This window comes from Argentina silus (assembly GCF_951799395.1).
Source record: "Argentina silus genome assembly, chromosome: Y".
In the NCBI taxonomy this organism is placed as follows: domain Eukaryota; kingdom Metazoa; phylum Chordata; class Actinopteri; order Argentiniformes; family Argentinidae; genus Argentina; species Argentina silus.
This window is the reverse complement of record NC_139654.1, coordinates 5,112,170-5,121,103: the sequence shown is the minus strand read 5'-3', so window position 1 is coordinate 5,121,103 and position 8,934 is coordinate 5,112,170. Positions and strand designations below refer to the sequence as shown.

The 8,934-nt window shown below is 47.6% G+C and overlaps 1 protein-coding gene across 1 annotated transcript in view; it reads left to right on the top strand.

Annotated features, from left to right (window-relative positions):
* Positions 1-8,934, top strand: part of LOC310823739 (uncharacterized protein) — a gene marked incomplete at both ends in the record, with an annotated part of 320,139 nt that overhangs the window by 144,491 nt on the left and 166,714 nt on the right. The window lies entirely within an intron of this gene.

Sequence of the window (8,934 nt, the reverse complement as noted above, 5' to 3'; positions counted from 1 at the left end):
AAATAACGTAATTCTCTGACAAAATGTGGCCATTAAAATGTCACACACACACACACACACACACACACACACACACACACACACACACTCACACATGTATGATTTTCATGCTGCAGGAAATAGACTTAAAAGAATGACCAAAGCGAAAATCTGACTTGAAATTAAATGATTATTTGATTGATGATGTGATGTGGGACTCACTCAACAAGGTATATGCAGGGTTCAAGAGTCACGGTTGTCTGCTGGTCCAGGACAAGGTCTTTGCAGGGTTCAAGAGTCACGGTTGTCTGCTGGTCCAGGACAAGGTCTATGCAGGGTTAAACAGTCACGGTGGTCTGCTGGTCCAGGACAAGGTCTATGCAGGGTTAAACAGTCACGGTGGTCTGCTGGTCCAGGACAAGGTCTAGTCAGGGTTAAACAGTGACGGTTGTCTGCTGGTCCAGGACAAGGTCTAGGCAGGGTTCAACAGTCACGGTTGTCTGCTGGTCCAGGACAAGCCGACAGTACCAACTAGAAGAAGACTGAACTGTAAAGGAATGTAACAATCAATATAATACAACAGAGGCTTGAATGTTTCAAGTAGAGGAAATTATCAATACAATTACACAGTTAAATGTGTCTCCCCTCCTCCTCTCTGACCTCTGTCAGAAGATGATACAGTTATTGTCATAATTACGACTAAAAACACTTTAGGTGACTTCAGGAAATGAGGTGGTAGTTGTGGTTGGTCCATGGGAGAATAGAAGAGGGAAGTAAACTATACATGTTAACATAAAGCATGATGGCCGACTAGAAGATGTGTTTCGACGAGGATAGAGACTCTAAGCTCAAGAGCTTGTTAGCAGTGTCTACAGTAGACACAACCATAGACACACTACTCTGCACACGTGACAGTTCTTTGTAACTAACTCGGTCAACGCCTCCCATTTGCTGTACAACGTGTAGTAGAGAGCTGCGTGTGTCGAGGAGGGCCACATCTCTCTCTCCTCTTCCCCCTGTGCCGGGCCGAGCTTCTCCTTTCTACTCTGAGGAGGTGTGTATACCAAATAGACTAGGATAGATTCTCTGATTCTCTGTCAGATAGAGATATATACATATGTACACATATACAGTATATATATATATATATATATATATATATATATTTTTTTTTTTTGTGAGCTATCCCTTGTGAGCTATCCCAGGGAGGAGATCCAGCACCTAACAGTGTGGTGCACCGACAACAACCTGGCTCTCAACACCAGGAAGACCAAAGAGCTCATTGTGGTGTTCAGGAAGTCAAAAGCTGGCACACACACCCCCATCCTCATCAACGGGACTGAGGTGGAGCGAGTCACCAGCTTCAAGTTTCTGGGTGTCCACATCTCTGAGGATCTCTCCTGGACCCTCAACACCTCTACCCTGATCAAGAAGGCTCACCAGCATATCTTCTTCCTGAGGAGACTAAAGAAGGTCCATCTGTCTCCTCAGATCCTGGTGAATTTCTACCGCTGCACCATCGAGAGCATCCTCACCAACTGTGTCACTGTATGGTATGGCAACTGCTCTGCCTCTGACCGGAAAGCACTGCAGAGGGTGGTGAAAACTGCCCAACACATTACCAGTTCCTCACTCTCCTCCATTGAGGCTGTCCAGCATCGTCAAGAACAGTTCTCACCCCAACCACAGACTGTTCACCCCACTCCCCTCCGAGAGGCGCTACAGATCTCTCCGTACCCGAACCAGCAGGTTCAGAGGAAGCTTCTTCCCTGCGGCTGTCACCCTACTGAACTCCAACTCTGGAGTTGGAGTTCAGTAGTACCCTTATTTTTTACTAATCTTATAATGCTACTGTTAATACACTGCACATATCTGTACATACTCTACATATCTGTTTTTACTGTTCATACTGCATTCCATATTTATTCTACTTATTTACTCTGCTTTAATGTTACTGTTACTACATATACTGCTTATACTGCACAGCTTATACAGCTCATATACTGCTTATACTGTTCATACTGCATTCTATATTTATTCTGCTTATAATGTTTCTGTTAATACATATACTGCTTATACTGCAATACTTAAACTGCTCATATATATCTTATACTGCACTACCTGTATATATTGTTCACATTGCACTTTTCTGCTTTTTTTGCACTTCTGGTTAGACGCTAACTGCATTTCGTTGTCTTTGTACTTGTACTCTGCACAATGACAATAAAGTTGAATCTAATCTAATCTAATCTAATCTTATGCAGTAAGAATGTACAGTAGATGTCAATCAAAGCTATTTTCCATTTTAAACTGGCAGATGAAGCCAGCTCAGCCTGAATATGGAGGCCAGGTCAGTTTGACTCTGGACCGTAACTGTTAATATCAGATGATACATCATAGTCATAGTACCCTCTCTTCCTGGTTAATTATGAACAACAACATGTACAGTTACACTCCCTCTACCTCCCACCCTCTCTCCCTCTCTCCCTACCTCTCTTCCACCCTCTTTATCCTTCCCTCCCTCTCTCCCTCCCTACCTCCCTTTCTCCCTCCTTCACTCGCTCTCTCTCTCTCTTTCACTCCCTCTCTCTCTCTCTTTCTCTCCCTCCCTCTCTCCCTCTCTCCTTCCCTCCCTCTCTCCCTCCCTACCTCTTCTTCCCATCCAATCGCTCTCTCTCTTTCTCTTTCCCTCTTTCTGTCTTTTTCTCTCTTTCCCTCCCTACCCCATTCTCTCCCTCTACCTCCCACCCTCTCTCCCTCTCTCCCTACCTCCCTTCCTCTCTCCCTCCCTCTTTCTCCCTCCATCCCTCTCTCCCTCCTTCACTCGCTTTCTCTCTCTCTTTCTCTCCCTCCCTCTCTCTCTCTCTCTCTCTCTCTCTGTCACAATCTCTCTCTCTCTCTTTCTTTCACTCCCCTCCCTTTCCTCCCTCCCTCCCTCCTCTTGCTCTCCCTCCGTGCCTCTCTCTCCCTCCCTCCTCTCTCCATCCCATCTTTCTTCCTCCCTTCCTACCTCTCTCTATTACTCTCCCTCCATCCTCTCCCTCCCCCCCTCTCTCTACCTCCCTCTCTCCCTCCATCCTCTCCCTCCCTCCCTGCCTCCCTCCCCTTCCTATCTCCCTACCTCTCTCCCTCCTCTCCCTCCCTCTCTGCCTCCCTCCCTTCTCTCTCTCCCTCATTCTCTCCCTCCCTCCCTCCCTCCCTCACTCACTCTATCCCTCCGTCTGGCACCAACAACTATGCCACGTTCAAAGTCACTTAAATCACCTTCTTTCCCCATTCTGATGCTCGGTTTGAACTTCAGCAGGTTGTCTTGACCATGTCTACATGCCTAAATGCATTGAGTTGCTGCCATGTGATTGGGTTAGGGTTAGCAGTTGAACAGGTGTACCTAATGAAGTGGCCGGTGAGTGTATATATAATATGGAGGCCAGGTCAGTTTGACTCTGGACCGTAACTGTTAATATCAGATGATACATCATAGTCATAGTACCCTCCCTTCCTGGTTAATAATCAACAACAACATGTACACTTACACAACTTTTACTACTCAGTATCATAGCTCACTACACACAACACTACACTACACTACACACCACTACACACACAACACTACACTACACTACACCACACCACACCACACTACACTACACTACACACCACACCACACCACACTACACCACACCACACTACACTACACTACACAACACCACACAACACACAGCACTACACTACACACCACTACACACACAACACTACACACACAACACTACACTACACACCACACCACAACACTACACACCACACAACACTACACTACACTACACAACACACACAACACACCAAACACAACACTACACACCACACAACTCAACGCAACACAACAAATCACACTATACACCACAACACAACACAACACACAACACAACGCAACACAACAAACCACACTATACATTTTCTCTGTCTTTTTCTCTCTCTCTCTATCCCTCTACCTCCCCCCCTCTCCCTCTACCTCCCTCCCTCTTTATGCCTCCCTCCCTCTCTCCCTACCTCCCTCCCTCCCTCCCTCCCTCTCTCCCTCCCTACCTCTTCTCCCCATCCAATCTCTCTCTCTCTCTCTCTCTTTCCCTCTCTGTGTTTTTCTCTCTCTCCCTCCCTACCCCCCTCTCTTACTCTACCTCCCCCCCTCTCTCCCTCTACCTCCCTCCCTATTTATCCCTCCCTCCCTCTCTCCCTCCCTACCTCCCTCTATCCCTCCTTCACTCGCTCTCTCTCTCTTTCTCTCCCTCTCTTTCTCCCTCCCTCCCTCCCTCTCTCCCTCCCTACCTCTTCTCCCCATCCAATCTCTCTCTCTCTCTTTCCCTCTTTCTGTCTTTTTCTCTCTCTCCCCCCCTCGCTCCCTCTACCTCCCACCCTCTCTCCCTCTCTCCCTACCTCCCTTCCTCTCTCCCTCCCTACCTCCCTCTCTCCCTCCTTCACTCGCTCTCTCTCTCTTTCTCTCCCTCCCTCTCTCTCTCTCTCTCTCTCCCTCCCTCCTTTCTCCATCCCATCTCTCTTCCTCCCTCCCTACCTCTCTCTACTACTCTCCCTCCCTCTCTCCCTCCATCCTCTCCCTCACTCCCCCCCTCTCTCCCTCCTCTCCCTCCCTCTCTGCCTCCCTCCTTTCTCTCTCTCCCTCTTTCCCTCCCTCTATCCCTCCCTCTCTCCCTCCCTCCTCTCTCTCATTCTCTTCCTCCCTCCCTCCCTCACTCCCTCTATCCCTCTGTCTGTCACCAACAACTATGCCACGTTCAAAGTCACTTAAACCACCTTCAGCAGGTCGTCTTGACCATGTCTTCATGCCTAAATGCATTTAGTTGCTGCCATGTGATTGGCTGATTAGATATTTGCTTTAAAGAGCAGTTGAACAGGTGTACCTAATAAAGTGGCCGGTGAGTGGATATATATATATAATATAAAAAATAAAAAAAAGATTATTTTTGTGATCTATCCCTTTAATGCAGTAAGAATGTACAATAGACGTCAATCAAAGCTATTTTCTATTTTAAACTCATAAATAAAGCCAGCCTGAATATGGAGGCCAGGTGAGTTTGACTCTGGACCGTAACTGTTAATATCATATGTTACATCATAGTCATAGTACCCTCCCTTCCTGGTTAATTATCAACAACAACATGTACACTTACACAACTTTTACTGCTCAGTATCATAGCTCACACTACACTACACTACACTACACTACACTACACTACACTACACTACACTACACTACACTACACAACACTACACACACAACACTACACTACACTACACACCACTACACACACAACACTACACTACACTACACTACACACCACTACACACACAACACTACACTACACACCACACAACACAACACTACACTACACAACACAACACAACACCACTAAAACACAACACACCACACCACTAAAACACAACACAACACAACACACAACGCAACACAACAAACCACACTATACACTTTCTCTGTCTTTTTCTCTCTCTCCCTCTTCCTCCCCCCCTCTCTCCCTCTACCTCCCTTCCTCTCTCCCTCCCTCTTTATCCCTCTCTCCAACCTGTGTGAAGTCTATGAAGGCAGGTGACTGAAGAGATAATGAGGTCAACTTTGCAAACCTGAACGACTAAATATTCTCTGTGAATAAAGTCTTTGAATGAATCAACAGCTCTGGTTAATGGTATTTTATTTCAAAGTATTATAACTTAAATTCTAACACTAACCCAAACACACCACAAAACACACCACACCACACTAAAACACTACACAGCACACGCACCACACCACACCACACACATACCACACTAAAACACTACACAGCACACGCACCACACCACACACACACCACACTAAAACACGACACAGCACACGCACCACACCACACCACACACACACCACACTAAAACACTACACAGCACACGCACCACACCACACTAAAATACTACACAACACACACACCACACTAAAACACTACACAGCACATGCACCACACCACACCACACCACACTAAAACACAACACAACACAGCACCACACCACACCACACCACACCACACCACACCACACCACACCACACCACACAACACACACACCAGACCACACCACACTACACACCAAACCACACCACACCACACTACACACCAAACCACACCACACCACAATAAAACAGTACACAACACACCACACTACACACCACAACAGAACACAACACAACACACCACACCACACCACACCACACCACACCACACCACACCACACGTACACTTTTCCAGCAGAGCACACTCTCCCTGGTTAATGATCAACAAGAACCATAAACAGTTATATGATTTTTACTGCTCAGGATCACAGTTCACACAACACAACACTCATTTTAGAGGCAGTGGTCCCCTCCTCTCTCTCCCCAGAGAGACTCATTTTAGAGGCAGTGGTCCCCTCCTCTCTCTCCCCAGAGAGACTCATTTTAGAGGCAGTGGTCCCCTCCTCTCTCTCCCCAGAGAGACTCATTTTAGAGGCAGTGGTCCCCTCCTCTCTCTCCCCAGAGAGACTCATTTTAGAGGCAGTGTTCCCCTCCTCTCTCTCCCCAGAGAGACTCATTTTAGAGGCAGAGGTCCCCTCCTCTCTCTCCCCAGAGAGACTCATTTTCAAGGCAGTGGTCCCCTCCTTTCTCTCCTCTCCTCAAAGAACCTCCTGCTATAAACCCAATGAACACACACAGCACGTTAAAGGAGACCAAAGTTCAAAACCAGTGAAGTGAGAAACTTCAGTCTGGGGCTCAACAGAGGGAGGAAAGGGACATGATAGCCTGCTGATCCTGGATATACAGTATCTCTCTCTCCTGAAGCCAACAAGGGACACTGACAATGTCTCTGTCTGTCTGTCTGTCTGTCTGTCTGTCTGTCTGTCATTCTTCAAACTTGTTTGTCTACTGATGCACGTCCTACTTCTGTCAGCTTATGTTCAGTTCATATGTGTTCAGACACTCTCTTTACTGATGAACCAGTTTGTCCAGAAACAATCGCTCACCCTGACTCTGGACAGGTGTGGCTCTGTTTTCCTGTATGGACAGTGATGTAAACAGGGTAAACAGGGCAAGTACCAATGTAGCACAATGTAGAATGAAGGGTGTAGACACCCCCCCCCCCCACACACACACACACACCCCCACACACCCCCCCCCCATACACACACACACACACACACACACACACACACACACATTATCACACAGACACACACAAACACACTCTCTCTCTCTCTCTCTCTCTCTCCACCCCCTCTCTCTCTCCCCCGCCCCCTCACACACACACACACCCACACACACACAAACACCCCCCCCCATATATATATTGCACCTCCTATATATATATGGCCCATTAGGGTGACCCCTTTTACCCCGCCCCCCCCATGACCTTTGACCCCTGCCCCCCCCACCCCCAGGGAGAGAGTGGAGGGAAGGAGGGAGAGAGAGGGTGGCCCCTTTTGCCCCCCCTACAATGACCTATGACCCCTGCCCCCCCCCATGAACCATGACCCCCCCCCCCTCACTCTTGCCCCCCCCCCCCCCCCCCAATGACCTATGCCCTCCCCCCCCCAGGACCCATGACCTATGACCCCCTTCCCCCCCCTTGACCCATGACGCCTTTCTCCCCCCCCCATGACCCATGACCCCATCCACCCCCCCACTCTTCGCCCCCCCATGAGCCATGACCTATGACCCCTTCCCCCCCTCACTCTTCCCCCTCATGACCCATGACCTATGACCCCTGACCCCTTCTCTCTCGCCCATTACTCACTCACTCTCTCTCTCTCTCTCTCTCTCACTCTTCACCCCCTCTCTCTTCCCCCCCATGACCTATGACCCCTTTCCCCCCCTCTCACTCTTTCCACCCCCATGACCCCTTCCCCCCCCCTTGACCCATGACCCCTTTCCCCCCTTCCCTCTCTCATGACCCATGACCTATGACCTCTGACTCCTTTCCCCCGCCCCTCTCTCTTGCCCATTTCTCTCTCTCCCCCCCCCCCCCCCTCTCTCTCTCTCTCCCCCCCTCTCTCTCTCAATGTCATGTCAATAGCACCTTTGGAAATATATGTACTGAGAAAAATGGTGACGTGTTCAATACTTATTTCACCTGCTGTATGTAATTCTAGCCTGTCTCTCTCATATACAAACACTGTATATATATATTACATAAGTATATATTGCAGAAGCGATATACAGCAGCAAAATAGAACAGAACTCTCTCTCCCTGTGGTTTGATTTCCCTGTCAGATAAGAAAATTCCTTCTAAACAATCTTTCACTCACATCAGCGGGTGTCCATTCCTGTTGCCAACTGTTCAGAGAATGAGGAAGGTAGTTCAACTAAAATGTGGTCATTGTAAAATAGAAGTTGGATCTTCACTTACAGGTTGAATAAATGTCAAATTAAATCAAAGATGAAAGTTAACTTTGATTACACAAGCCAACCTTTACATCAAAAAACAAAACATACAGTAAACCAACTGATTGACTCTTCATAGAGGAGAGTATTCAACACTCACACAGTCTGTCTGTCAGTCTTACAGCTCTGCTGGTTGGTCAATAGTGACCTGTGTAAAGACTGTTGACTAGTCTAGACACAGTCATTATTATCTATTATTATCTAGGGCCTCATGTAGTTGAACCTACTAGATCACAGTCAGCTGGACAAAACCAGGTTGAGGCTTCCTTAACAGGCTGGTCACAAACAGTTGGCTAGCGTACTATTTTAGGGCTACATCATTCTGTGACACAAAAGCATGTGAGTTCATCTTTATCATATTAGACGGTGAAAAACAATGAAAAACATCAACTTACGGTTGTGATCTGTCTCCCACCTCAGTGCTCAGCTCTGCTCTCTGTCTGGCTCCTCACTGATGCAGCTCTCCCCTGAATGAACTAGTT